Source organism: Pectinophora gossypiella, chromosome Z (genome assembly GCF_024362695.1).
Source record: "Pectinophora gossypiella chromosome Z, ilPecGoss1.1, whole genome shotgun sequence".
NCBI classification, from domain to species: Eukaryota; Metazoa; Arthropoda; class Insecta; order Lepidoptera; family Gelechiidae; genus Pectinophora; species Pectinophora gossypiella.
The window spans coordinates 17,933,914-17,949,806 of NC_065433.1; the positions used below are offsets into that span (position 1 = coordinate 17,933,914).

Here is a 15,893-nt window from a genome sequence, read left to right on the forward strand (position 1 = left end):
TTTTTCATACCATTTAAACGTTGTTGTGTTGTATTAGACGATTTATGTTTTTTCTTTTTTTGATTATATTTTCAATTATTGTTCTTTTTAAGCTAACTTTAGTTTAGGTATACTTTTTATTATCAGTGTTGTGTGCGTCTATAATTGGCAGGCATACCGGAACTTTTCCTATGTGTATTTTATATTGTGTGTTTGTGTATGTACTGCTGTTGATGTACCATAATAAATAAATAAATAAATACCACCCTTAGAATTATGTCGTTGACAGCGACTCCTCGAACCCGTGATTCCCGCTACGGCGAGTCTCTTTACGGCGAGTGGCTTGACGTCGCAAGTCTCACATCAAACATTCTTTTATTTAAAAACTAATATCAAATAAGCTGGCCTCAAAGTAGTCAGAATCACAACTACCTACTTTTCTATAGGAACTTATATTATGTTTAAAATTATTGTTGCCTTAGAGCGCCTGTTTTGCTTATGGCTGAATTTAAATGTAAGAAAAGAAATAAGAGTATAAAATACAATGTTCCATTAACTTTTAACATAAATGTTTTTGATTGTGCTATGATGTTGTTGTCTTTTTTTGTGTATGCGCCACACTCAAAAAAAGACAACAACATAATACTTTTATAATAAAGTATTTCTATTATATTATTATTTATTTTTTGTTTATTGACATTTAAATGTTATTGTATTGGGAGTTATGCCTGTAATAATAATATTTTGGTCTGTGTAAATAAATAAATAAAAATTATCTATTCTATAATTATGTAAAACTCAGAAATTAGTAAGCATCTAGAATTTTGCATTTGATAATTCTACTTAGTAAAGATACGTTATAGGCTGTCTACGTTTATGTATGTTTGTTCATGTGGTTAGAATCCCGGGTCGGGCTTCTAATTCGAATTTGACTTTACGAGTTTGAATTCATGTTTGGATCATAACTAATTGATATCACGTAGTATCCAGGATTTGTGCTCGTTTAATGGCAATGGGCTCCACTTGGATCCCGGGTAAAGGTTTGTGTTACTGTATGCACTAAGGGCGGGTGCAACACTTATTATTTACTTTTTTAATAGGACGTATAAAATTGAAGTAATATGCGGGACTTACAAGGAAGTCAAAACATTTTGTATGGGGACTGTCAACGTGTTAAACAAAGCTGGCGAGGAGTGTGTGTACTATACACCTCTGCCTACCCCTTCAGGGATACAGGCGTGATGCAATGTTATGTTATGTACTCTGCTTAGCGGCGCGACCTTCGAGACTATAGTCAAAAAGCTATTAATCTCCGCACTGCATTACACGATTGTATACACAATGAAAGGTCGCAGTTTTCGTTGTGATCTCGTTTCACGCTTGTTTGTGCCGATAACAGATCTCATACGTGTAGCATCCTCTCCGGCGATATTGTTTGCGCTACCACCAACTAGACTGTAACGATTTATTTGCAATCCCGCCACTCAATGGCTCTTAATTGCAGTTAATTTAAGCACCTACAACGAATCTAGATCTAACTTACTAATTATGTTAGTCACACAGACTCAGCATCATCATCATCTCCCAAGCGTTATCCCGTTGCACAGCCTAACCTAACCTAACCAGAAGCTTTGACAGGTCCGGCTTTTTACACAAGTAACTGCTGTCTGGGGAGTTAAAAAAGCCACATCAAATTCACTTAAAAAAGCAATATTCCTATTTGACAGTTGTTTGCATTGCGCACTTACTTTTATAAGTATGCGCAAATGTCAAATTGCAATATTGCTTTTTTAGACGAATTGCTTAGATGTGCCCTTAACCCCTCTGACCTTCCAAACCGCGCAGGGAAAACCGGCCCAATACAGGTTAGGTCACACACCGCCTAAACGCATTTCTCGGGAAAGTGGCTTGTTTTAAGTTAGACAGATTAAAACAACTAAGTACATTATGTCAAAAGACAACTTGTCTAACATTTTGGTATTGAATTCTTAAGCCGTGATGTATTGAATGGCGACCATTCAGCGTATTGATCATCCATACAGACAGTCCATCATGTTGAAGAGGATATAATCGCTTTATTCTACAACATGCACGAAAGCATTTTGACCATTGAGTTTTATATAAGTATATTCTTAGTTCAGAAGAAGTATTTTAGTGGTAAGAACAAAAGTATACAGATCTCATACATCAAAGATAAAATAAGAAACCTAAGGAGATAAAGAGAGCACGATAAAACAAAGTGAGTAAGCAATACATAACAACATAATTTGATCAAGATATCGATCTAGCTAGAAAATTGTGAGCACTTACAATAGGTGAATGAGTTTTATTTATTGAGATGCATCGGTAGGTACTCGGTACCTTCCCGACCTTGCTTTCGATCGCTGGTTCTTGCCATCGGCCTTATTGTTGCGAAATTACAGTAATGTATACATCGTTAATAACGAATTTAGATCTGCTGATAAGCTGTTAGCGGATCGGAAGGTCACCGGTTCGGTTCCCAGGCGGAAATTATTGATTATTACTGTCCGACAGTTACAAGTACATCATCGTAAGTCATTGTTACTTTAAACATAAGTCATACATCGGACAAAGCCATCACCAATCGAAAGTAATATGATAATAGTTTCAAAAGTGAAAATATGTGCCAGTCATTAATTAATGCCGTATGAATAGTTCATATCTCAGAAACGACGTACTTATGTTAAAGTAATTATTAAGTAAAATTATGCTGGGCTCTGTTTAAATTTCACTACAATAGAATAAGAAAGCTTCATAATATAGATCACGGTTGGTAGAGACATCGGGCCATAGCTCACGACACGTTCGTTACCTCTGTGGTATGGTGCGAGTTACGACAGACTCGGCAAATGTCTCTAGCCCTTTGAACTTTAGATATTAAAACTTGCTTTGATATGATTTTTTCTCTTAGTGAATCATCTATCCATCAATATCATAAATAAAAGAGGAAAATAAGTAATGGGAAATGAGCCACTCTTAGGTAGAAAGCTTTCTTGACAACAAGCTCTCCGCTTACGTTTACACCAAAGCATTACTATTGATGAGTACAAACGTTATTATATCCTTTCTATTTTTGAAAGTACCAGGTTCATCTTTATGTAACTGCAGACATGACTTCGTCAAAAAGAGAATAGCGATGTAGTTATAGAATTGTTCGACAAATGACTTCGAGGCGGGCGTGATCCAAATTTTATTATGTACTCGATTTCGTTTTGTTCTCCGATAGAATCGAAGATGTCTGTGTCCAGAGATCGCCGACGCAGAGACGTCGTATGTATCATGCATCTCTTGTATTGGCGATGAATAGTGAAGATGATTGATTCGAAAACATTTAGAAAATGGGCCGTAACTTCGATTACAATATTGTGACTGAATGTGCGGTCGTTTTGAAGTGAAAGGTCATTTGGATGCGCAGAAGCGGCATGTTATGTCAGAGGTAAACCAGAAGTAGCTGAGATATAATTACTCTGAAATGTGGGCCAACTTCAATGAGCACGGTGCAACGTGTTGTCATGATCGATTTTATCTAGCCACCTACGTGATACATTTACTGCAAATGTCATGCGCAACATTAACCACAACATTTATACGATTAGATTTTTTGTATTAAACAAGGATGTAGTGCTCTTCTCCCACAGTTAAATGTCGAATTCGTGTGATTATTCTTAAACGCATAATGGTTAATCGATTGGTTGCATCGGATGTCAAGGATGCCACTCTTGTTCACTTAAATCAATTGAAATTGAACATTGAACACACACATTAAATAGGTTAATAGCGTCTTTAAGTGTTGCGTTGTAAACTTTAGGAGCACCAGAAGTAGGTAGGTAGGTACCTATATTTCATAATGGGAACCAGTCATCGAAGATTTACACTTAAACATCATAATTATATTTTTTTTTAGTTTTTTTTATTAACTTTACTTGACAAAAGCGTACTTGACCGCATAAAAATCGTCACAATCGGCCTCAAATTAACATAGCAGCCCACATCGTTAAAACTAATTAGCTAGACAAAAACAATAGTCTCTGGACGCCCCCTGCGACACAGCGCGGACACGTGTGTGAATACTTGCAACACTAACTTTGTTTAATTCTCAATGTTTTAATTGATAACAGCTTTTAACGTATAACGCACCAGTGTCAAGGCATTCAACATGCTTATACAATTAGTAATTAAACAATTGCAATAAAATATTGATTATAATTTTAGACAATTTTTCTGCATTGTTACCATTTTATTGTACTTATCATATGATCATACGAGTATGATCACTTTTGCTTTCAGTATTATATTATATAGAATAGGTAGGCGACAATCTAACATAGTTGAAATCGTTAGATTGCACATCCTTATTGTAGTGTTTAGATAACATTACCTTATTGGGCAGGTCATTGTAAATATTTACTTTAGATGGTATTTCTTTTGTAACTTGATTTCGTTTCTTTCATTCGTTTATATAAGTGATGGTGACACGAGAAAGAGGGGACGAGATGATATCATGAACTTTACTAAGCCTGATGGGTCTTAGTGGGTTTAAATAGATGCCGTTTTGCGTGACCTAAAATAACCTTTATCTCTATTACATCGAAGTATACTTAATTCCCAACTTACATACTTTGCTGCGCAAACACATCACGCGAACAGGCTGTTATATAAGCGTCACAATTAAACATGTCTGCCGTGAGAACGAACCTATTGTTGTAGTGATTAAGACTTATTGGGACACAAAGAGGTTTGTTAAGCTTACGAATTCATATACAGCGGCTAAATACGTAAATACCGGGCGATTGGGTAAACTTAATTATTCAACAATTTCATTTGTCGGAAGCATGCCTTGAATTGTAAAAGTTATAAGTAGATTGAAATAAAATGTTATGCGTGACTTTGGTACATCCTAAAAATCTATCCAGTTATTGCACAGTAAAAGCTTAATTCTTGGAACATCATGTAAAAGAGATACATTTATTGTACGGAGAGTTCTACCGGCGAGTTAACAGCCCTGAAGCCAAAACTTAAGAAGATAATCGCTTCACTTAGATATTGTCGTATCAGGCTTTGGCTAGCAAAATTTAAAAGAATGTATGATGTATTCCAATTCAAAAATATATAACCTACTTGTCACGATAGACAAGAAAGTATAACTAAATTAAATGGACTCTTAAACCCTTCCAATTAAATAAAATTTAACAGTAAAAAGCCTATTAAAGTAGTTTACACCTCATGCTTTTATGAACAAGAGGTGATGTATATTATTACGAAAATTACGCAGTAAAATGCCGCCGACTACCGGATTACTACATAGTTAATTAAATAACAGTGCAACCACACTTCATTGGAGTAAATGGCATCATATATGTCGAGTAGGTACGGGTACTTTATCTTATATTACTTGAATGCCAAGGCCACGATTCCGGTAGACTTACTTTTAGTAATTATTCAGCATCAGAGAGTTTTTGTCAATTAAGAGCACTTTTTATGCTTAAATTGTAAACTATTATGTATCTATTGTCGTATAATTATAAATATTTATGAACACGTGTCTTCAAATGGCCTATATTATATCCTAGATGTTGGCCATAGATATCGTTAACCTAAGGGTAGGTGCTGAGCGTACTCAGGATCTTTGAGTATATCATATCCAGTGCAATTTCCTCTTGTGAATATCTATTTCTTTTTTGCTTTTTTAAATAATGATTGCAATAAATTTAACTACTCTACTCGCTTTTAATTACAGGAACACAAAAATGTAAATTAACTACCTAAACGGTTTACTAACTGTTGATTAATATAACTTTGCAGGCCTTCGTATATGTCGTCAGTAAAAAGTTGACAACCTTAAGAACTAAATCGACGATAATGACGAGTCACGCATTATTAATGTAGATGGTTTTGGACACATTAAATTATCTACTTTAGTCAAGATCCTTTCCTAGCCAAAATTCCTCTTAATATTATTATCCCTTCGGTCGATGATCTGTGCTTAGTAGAGTAATGTACATAAATTGCATTAACCTAGCTCAAGTGTTTGTCTAGCAAAAAAGTTTCTGCGATGCTAGCCATAGCTAACCTAAACCCTTCTTTAGCTAAGCCTATGATAAGTTATTACTCGAAACCTTGATAAATTGTTCAATGGACATTTAGTCGGACATGTCCATCAATTCAGTAATGACATCCAAGATCGTGCGTTACGCCAGTAGTTTGTAAGTTGTAACGACATGGGAAGCCGGCATTTGCAACATCCAGCGAGCCAGCCACAGTGGATCGAATCGCATCACCTTATCAGCATTACTGCATGAAATTTTATAAAGTAGCGTACGCAATCTAAAATTAAATGTAGACTATGATAATAACCACTGACATTTCATTTATTTGTGGTAGCTTGTAATTGGCCTTTAAATTACTTACTATTGAGTGTAACATTGTGTGTATTAAGCTGTAAGCTCCCCAAACAAAATAAAATAAAATAAAAATATTTTTACTCGCCGAAATTATGTGATATTATATGTAAGCAACCGTCAACACAATTATAAAATATCCGTAAATGCTGAAGTTAGTTTGTCTGTTATCTTTTCACGCCTAAAGTTGAATAATAATAATATTCATGTATTTAAATATAAAAAAAATAGTTGAAGCTGAGTCAGTTTTAATAAATATTAAATATGGCACATAGATTGAACCAGGGGTGGCCGGCGAGTAGGTAAGATACTTTTTTCACTCCGTCATTGGTTCCCAAAGTTGTCTGGGCTACGTACGACCCATCTAATACAAGTTTGTCTTTAGGAAATTTAACCGATACCAATATGAATTAAGGACTTTAACTAAAAAAATAACAAAAAATGTTTGTTACCAGCCGTTATGTATATATTCGTTTGCGACTAGTTGCGACCCATAGTTTGGGAAACCCTGCACTAAGCTACTAATGCATACCAAATAACACAAAGTTGCTCTCACCAATTATACGTTGTTGGGAGGATAGCTAGCTTACTAAGCATATGTTATTGAATTTTCATATGTAGGTACTCGTATACAGGGTGTTATTGAAACCGTAACAAATACTGAGGGGTATAACTGAGACCATGATTCTGAGATGATATCAAGTGGAATTTCCTGTCGGAAGGTTCATAAATATTTTTTTTTTTATTATTTTAAGTTCCATACTTTTGCGACGGAAAATTCCTCTTGATAACTCAGAATCATGGTCTGAATCATTCCTCAAAGTTTTCATTAATAGAGAGCATAATAATAAACAACAGTATATATATCGCTGCTGTCGCTACATATCTCAGCTAGTCCGAAACTGTTATGTGACCTTGACCTTTCTCTGTTTCGCAACGTTCTGTGCCACACATACACTCACACACTCGGACGCTGGTAGTTACACACAATTGTTTATGATACACAGCTGCCATTATCTGTCTTATCGCAGACACAACTTTGTTGGGAAAATTACCCTCGCTAGAAGCCCTCACTTATACCACACGGATACAACTTAACTTAGGACCTATGAACAGAGTCATTATCTTCACTTATGAATGCAGCTGCTGTAGGTATATCTTGTCATTGTTGCAGTATTATCGACGCAGTCACGCTATTACTGCGTAGTCTAAAAAGTCACGTCAACATCACCATCATCCCCCTAGCATTATCCCGTTTGTCACAGGGTCCGCTTACCTAACTTGAAGATTTGACAGGTCCGATTTTTTACAGAAGCGACTACCTGTCTGCCCATCCAACCGGCGATGGGAAAACTAGCCCAATACAGGTTAGGTTAAATACCTCCGAAAATGCATTTCTCGGGAATGCGGGTTTCCGTGACAATCATTTTACGATCCAAATATGAATTCGAAAACAAATTCGGCTATCATTGATTTTGACCTGCGCTGGATTCGAACCTGCGACCTCAAAGTGAGAGGCAAACGTTCTACCAATCGGGCCACCACGGCTCATATCAGCATCACCGCCGCCTTTAAGGGTAAACACATGTGATGCGCAAACGACACGCGACACACTCCTTTTTTAATATCATGAAGATTATGTAAATATTAAGAAGATACTTATATATGTTACCGGCCAAACCCGATTTTAGGCCAAACTAGTTTTGCCTAGGCTAAACTAGTTCATCCTATGTGCGATCGGATAAACCGGTACAGACTAGGCCAAACTGGTCTGTCCTAAGGGTGATAGGAGAAACTAGTTTATCCTAGGAGGAACTAGTTGAGCCTAATAAAAATAAGTTCACTTCAGGATAAACTAGTCTGGCCTAGTCTATACTAATATTTCCTAGTCAGAAATGTTTAAAGTCGGCGCCGTATTTACCTGGACTAGAATGACAGTTATGTTTTAAGCTAAAGTAGTCTTTACGAACGAGACACAAAGTGTATATTGCGTTGTGTTCATTGTCGAGCCATACTTATGGCAAAATAAGCTTTGATTGTTCGGTAGTAAAGTCAGGTAGTAAAGTACTTAATTTACAAATTACAAATGATAAATACATCTTGATTTTATAACTAGTATTTCTGGTATTTTATTATTCCCTGTTAGCATAAAATAGGCTAAGCTAACTAAGTTCTTGACGTGTACCCATTCATAGAAGGCCCAACCAGTTTCTCCTAGGCCAGACTAGTTTATCCTGAAGTGAACTTATTTTTATTAGGCTCAACTAGTTCCTCCTAGGATAAACTAGTTCCTCCTATCACCCTTAGGACAGACCAGTTTGGCCTAGTCTGTACCGGTTTATCCGATCGCACATAGGATGAACTAGTTTAGCCTAGGCAAAACTAGTTTGGCCTAAAATCGGGTTTGGCCGGTAACATATATATTGAATTTATGTAGCGGTGTTAAGGTATAGAGTTAGAAGCGGAAAGCCTAGGCCTACATACCGTGATGAAATCCAGGATGTTTAAGAGTGTCATGAGAGTGGAAGAAGCGAAAGTAAAAACTGAACGAATGGCTTACAGATACGTCAGTAGGTAGCACAGAAAGGGATAAATAAGGCTAGAAAATTTAGCATTTATTTACAAAACATCGTTTGTATAATGTAGACAAACACCAAAAAAGAATTATGGAATTTTAACTAGGTAAGAGTTGCCCCCTTAATGCTAGTCAAACATAAAATATAATAATATTAAGTATGTATAAAATTATAAATATACTTAAATGTAAAACTTTGACAATCAACGTGTGCTCTTGGCCTGCATTTTGTTATTTATAACATGAAATTACCCTAATGTCGAGCATAGACACTTGGTGCAGTGTTAATGTGATGTGACAGACTAGTTGGCATTTAGTTGACGAGCCACCCGCCAACTGGTCGACAGCAACCAGGTTTATGCAATCAGGGTAATTTCCCCAAGCTCCACATATTATGCACCAACTCATTAAAATGCTTACAATAATTGTAAACATTTTAAAATATTGTTAGAAATTACATGACACAATTCATCTGTTTCACTTTTTGTATTCTGATTTAAAATTTAGCCAAAAAAATATCTGCTAGACCGTTTTACGTAATATGTTATGGCATAATAAATTAATATATAGCTATTCAAATTATTGTTCTTACATTAATATAATTTTGATCCCAATTCAAATTATGTTTGGTACATAGTTACACAATAACCTCATTTAAACAGAGCATCATTAATCGTCATTATTTACATAAGTATGTTTAAACAATGAAACCATGGGAACGCTAGAGAAGCGGCGAGAAAAAGTGAATTTACCATAAATTTTAATTGATGTTACACTTATGCTAGCGAAAGGATTTCATATTTAGTCATTATTCTGGGTATTACAGAGGATACTACCGAATTATACATTAAAAGGCCGCTTGAGCATTGTACATCGTTAAGAGTGTACTTATTTACGTAAAAGACTTCTTGATGAGCTGAGCTAAGTTGAGCTATTTGATACCAACCTGTACTAAACAACAGTGAAACGGAAGCGTTTAACCTATTAGACTAAAGTAGCAGCTCAATCTCTTTTTATCAAGTGGTGGCAGAACCTCGGCAAAAGGGCAACCAGCTCTCATGAAAATGTACTGCCGATGATTACACGCTGCGCAAAAACATATTTTTGCTCACACCCCCCCGAGCAAATTAAACCGTGAGTAATGACCATTTGTTACTTTACTAACACAATGTCATGACTAATTACTAATGTGTAAAGTGGTCTACCGTTTCACCTATCACTATGACAAATGTTTAACAGCTCAGCTTGGTATGCAACAGTTAAAGTTACATTTAATCATCTTACCAGTAATTGATGGATATTCTTCTGTTGAACTGTAACAAAAAATAATACATTACATAATGTTATACCTCAACTACAACTACTTAACAGCCTCCGTGGTCTAGTGGTAAGAGCGTTAGGTTCACGATCTGGAGGTCCGGGTTCGATTCCCGTTGGGGACATTGTCGAAATCACTTTGTGAGACTGTCCTTTGTTTGGTAAGGACTTTTCAGGCTTGAATCACCTGATTGTCAGAAAAAGTAAGTTGATTCCGTGCTTCGGAGGGCACGTTAAGCCGTTGGTCCCGGCTATAAGCCGTAAAAACACATCCACCAACCCGCAGTGGAGCAGCGTGGTGGAGTATGATCCATACCCTCTCCGGTTGATTGAGAGGAGGCCTGTGCCCAGCAGTGGGACGTATATAGGCTATTATTTATGTATGTATGTAATGTTATACTTATTTGGAATGTCGAAAAATTATATGAATTGTCATCGCCAAGCAAACGTTCGCAATGCTGTGCTTTGAAAGAACATTTTATTGTATTTAGATAATAACATAAGTTTAATAAACTAAAGCATTGTTCACTATTGTTAGCATCTGATTCATTTTAAAGGAGACTCTATATTGCACAAAGATCATAAAAACATGTTTCCCAACTGAATAGGATTGTAGACATCTTTCGCTCTATCTCCTAGCTAAACAATAGTTAAGACGACTTTATATTGCAACAGACTCCGGGACCTTTCTGGTGACCTTTGTCGATATCGGATAAATCAGAGATGACACACACGACCTGACATCCAGTTAGAAAGGAGAAAACAAACCTCGTCCTCAGATTATGAAGTAAGTACTAAAGGTAACAATTTACAACAGGTACCCCTACGAACTTGCCCCTTGTTATACACATGTAAATTGAAGTACTTAATCATTTAACGACTACAATTTATAGAGCTTTCCTTTCAGAATAGTTTGTGTGTTTCTATAATATTGCTGCCGTTTCCGAGTCTGCGTCAAATTATATGGATGAAAGTTTTAAAAAGGTTTACAAGTCTGGCATTTAAATAACGTAAGTATGTAAGTATAATATTTGAATGAAGTGTAATTTAGTATACTTAGTCATCGTTAATTTAAAAATGTTTTAATAATGTAACAATGTTTTATAAGCGAGGCAATAAAATATATTCGAATGTTTGATGCGGTTCGTTCAACAAAGCGTTTCTCGGAGAGTTCTTATTAGAGGTTGTTCAGTTTTACAGTTATTGCCCTTTGTGAGGAAGCGTGCGCATTGACATAACATCATTGCTTTATTATGGAAATGCAACAATGCACATTTGCATTGTTATTTTTCAGCTGATATAAACGTTTCTATTTAGGTATTAGTTAGGTGAATGGGTTGGTGTAGGTGCAAAGCGGTTGGTGCAATAAGTTGGTAAGTAGTTAAAAATATAAAAGTAAGTAGGTACGAATAATAATTTATTGTAGCTATCTAAAAAAAGCATAATAAACCAAATACATATTATTCACTATAGTATAAAGCTATTTATAATTAGTGGGTATTCTAGTACTTAGTTATCAAAATTCTTCCACACGACTAATTTGTTTAGTTACCAAACGTACGACATCATATGTCTCGTAATCAACGTTCCATGTCGAATTTGCATTTATTACTAATTCTTTCCAGAATGGTGTGACCATTTCTATAATTTGGCAAAACCTCTCTGTTATTTTACATACTCTACAATGTTATCAGATCGTACCGCAGATGTATAATTTATTTGCATATTTATGTTTATTGCAGACGATTATTAGATTTAAAATGGACACTTTCTGTGTCCCAGCATGGTTATTTACTTAGTTCTTCTTTAACATTTGGTCTAGTGAGTATCACTTTTCAGGCGAGTCAATGACTGAACTCGTGTAAGTGACTCAAATAGTTTGTCGAATATTACAGCTATTGTGCTGTGCAGCTTTCCTCCGCGGCGTGTTTCAGAGGCATGCGCGCGCGCACCGTGACACACGCGACGGCTTTCACCCTTTGTCGAATATTCTTCTTGTGTAACACAGAGCTGTCGTTAAATACTTTAGGTGACCCTAACTAACCATTGACAAATTACAAAACGTTTATACATACATAGTAATTGTCTCTCATGGAATATTGTGACATTTGAACTTATAAAGTTGTCATTGATTACGTAATACTGTTACGCTGATAGTTGTTAGCCCTAAGATATTATTATATACAAGTACTTTAGGTTGTTAGTTTTCAGGAGTTCTAAAAGATCTTCAGTGATACAGATCTTCACCTGACAACAAGGGAAGGGCTTTTCGTCCCAGAATTATAATGCCGTACATAAATGCATCGTCTTATACAATACGGAAGAAATTTACACCGTATCTGACGTTGTCTCCGAAAATCTCATTAACATTAGTAAGCGGGACAATGAGAAGATTTCTCAACATCAGCGTGATTAGAATCAGCTCGCACACGTTAGGTATGGTCAGGAGGCCTGTCTCAGGCCCTCCACGCACTATTAAAGTATGTCATGAGGAGTTCTTAACACGAAAATAGAACTTTATAGTTATTTAAAAAAGTTACTCGTAAAACGAAAATTCGATCAGTCTGTAGAAGCCCCTATAGTAGACACAGGAGATGATCTTCTTGGAAATGGGTAGTTTTCTAGGCCAAAGATAAGTTATGAAATTCTGATTTTTTACTAAATAAAGACAGTACTAAAGGTGACAAAAAACGTTTTCATTTTTTCTATTTAACTTATTAATGAATTATAATAATGAAAAATGTAATAATAAGTTTGTCACGTTTTTCTATGGTCACAGGTTGTACAAATGGTTCATACAAATTCCATAGTAATTTCGTGTTAAAAAGTAACTGATTTGAGTAGTTGGAAACTACCTATTAAAGGTAGGTTCGTTATTCAAACTAAACCTACGATACGTTTGGTTGATTGTATAATGTAGAGACGTACGCAAACTTTTCGCATAACTCTGAATAATTAGATAAGTAAGTATTTTGATTCAGATTTTTCCCAACATTTTCCACGACTAAGTATTTAAATGTTAGTTAAGAAATGACTTAAATGGTAAATAATTCTAGTTGTTACATTTAGTACGGTCGCACGTGCGTTTAATTGACGTACTTGAGCAATGCCGGGTGCTCTGCAAAGGTTTGCGGTTTACTAAGACGCGGGATTACTTCAAATTGTATTGCATAAATGTGAAAGTTCTAGCAACAAAAATACAATGTTAATAAATCTTTCTACTCCCTAAGTCGCCAATAAATCGTATTGATTTGAATTTTCGATCTAGTCATTTAAACTAGAATAAAGTGTGCTTTTGAAGGCGGCTCCATTTTTCCCAGAAACGTATAATATAAAAGGTAGGTACTTAATCGTAATCAATAAAAGTAATCACCATCTTAGGTTAATCACTTTGTGTTCCATAGTTTGGTTAGGAAATTACAGGCAGATCAGATGATCCGTGCTTCGGAAGGCACGTTAAGCCGTTGGTCCCGGTTACTACTCACTGATGTAAGTAAGTTGTCGTTACATGAGTCATGTCAGGGGCCTTTGGCGGCTCAATAGTATCCCTGACACCAGGGTTGATTAGGTTGGTAATCCACCTCTCAACCCACACGAGAAGAGAAGTATGTCGGAAAATGTATTCAATTAAAGTTCTAGAATATTATGTAGTTAAGAAGTAATAAGGGAGTGTCATATAACTGATTAAGTATGTGTTTTAATTATAAGTAAGTAGTAAAAAGTTAAGAACGTATTATTAGGTACTTATAGGATTAGTTAAAGTGGCTTATAAAATTAGAAGCATTTAACTTAAAACGAAGGTAGGTTACTTTAGTAGACGGAGTCGTGTCTACCGGCCCCTATCCACATACTCACGGGGGCAAATATCATGCCATGTAATTTTGAAAGTAAACACATCATTGCATTGACCATGACTTTTACTTAATCGAGAGGGACTACACTCTGTTAAAGGCGAGATCCCTCTTAGCTCTATATTAAAGCTTTACAACTGCAAATGCCACCTTAAATATTATATTATAAATTATCCGTATTGTGGCAAGTCATATGGCACATGTATCACCTGACAAAAGGGATTATTACAGTGTTACTACAAAACACAAACTAAAAATAAACTAGGTTTAAAATAGTATTTCGCGCCACGAAAGAAGTCGGCGGATTTTAATGAAACTAACTTGACAAATCATAATAATTCTATGCAGAATCTGCGACAGTAGCGCCACGGCGTTCGGGACTTCTTTCGTATACGAATTATATTTTAAACATAGTTTATCTTTTAGTCTTTGTTTTGTAGTAACACTGTTAATGTTTAATGTGATAAATAGTAAAATATTAACATGTTTCTTCTTCTTATCGTTTCGATGGTATTCAGATGTTTCCAACCCAGTATTTTGCCACTCGGACAGCATTTTCGGTGGCATTCATCAGCTCCTCTCGCGTACAGGTATCAAGCCACGCGGGGCAAGATGTTAGATGAGCCATAGTCTGTGGCGTAACATGTTTTGATATATTGAGATGGATAAAATGTAAAATGCCGTGAGGTCTGTCCTGGTTATTCATGTGAAATATCATGCCTAAATGATCTTAGAGTGTGTAAAAGGCTCGAACGTCATCTCAGGATTTATTTAATACGTGTATGGAACGTCTTAGCGTTGAAAATAGAATATAATGTGAATGTATCTTATTAAAATTATATGATACTTTGCCATCTCTTCCGGAGAGCTGATCATTACCGGTTTAACAGGTTACCTAAGAATTAATAATTAAGTACCTACCTAGTTGCGATAATGTTTGCGATTAGTTGACTTCAGAAAATAATATACGTAAACTATTTTATGATTCGCGACTACACGAATTTACTAGGTCACCATTTTACTAGAACAAACAACACGTTCACAAGCTTCAATGACAAATATAATAATAGGTACATATTTATTGTCTAACTAGCTGAAATGAGTTCAAAATGTATGTGAATACACGAATGGCGCAAAATGAGAGCATTTTACTTGGGGCACCGCCATGACCTTCTCCGTCGGAGCCTTCGCGTCTGCTCTCTCAGAGTAATGAACAGCATTATGCAATTTTGCATTTACCTACTAACTAATATTTCGTTCATGCCTGCTTTAGATGTTTTCCAAACTTAAAACCAGTTATCAAATTGACTTCCATTTGTGAACAACTGCCATAAAGACAGTTTACATTATTTTATTATGTGAAAAAGCCGTGGATGTCATAAAGTCATTAGTTACGGACCAAATCATGTCAGCCGCGGGCCAACCTTTTCAAAAAGGTCAAAGAAAATTGCCAAAACATCTTACAGGCGATCTTAAACCTTGACTAGTTATTTTTAGAGAATGTTACAGCTAATGCCAGAACAGAGTAATTATTTTCTGTAATTAGAGTAATCAGCAATGTGAATGACAGCCAACTCGTAATTGATTGCAAGGCGAGATGCTATAATTCGTTAGTAATATGTAATTAAATTATTTGTGCGCGAATGTTTCTGTATAGCACATTGCTCTGTGAAATCAGTGTCGTCCTTTCTCAATGGATCCGCTCTAAAGTGCTCTGCTAACATTCACTAAATTCCGTGGCCGAGGTAAGCG

The 15,893-nt window shown here is 35.8% G+C and overlaps 1 protein-coding gene across 5 annotated transcripts in view; it reads right to left on the reverse strand.

Moving 5' to 3' along the window:
- The window catches only part of LOC126380444 (mucin-3A), a 45,801-nt gene that overhangs the window by 22,139 nt on the left and 7,769 nt on the right, over positions 1-15,893 (reverse strand). For all 5 annotated transcript variants that reach the window (XM_050029853.1, XM_050029856.1, XM_050029851.1 and 2 more), the window contains exon 3: positions 10,258-10,286. The gene's annotated coding sequence lies outside the window, so the exon portion shown is untranslated. The remainder of the gene's footprint in view (positions 1-10,257; positions 10,287-15,893) is intronic.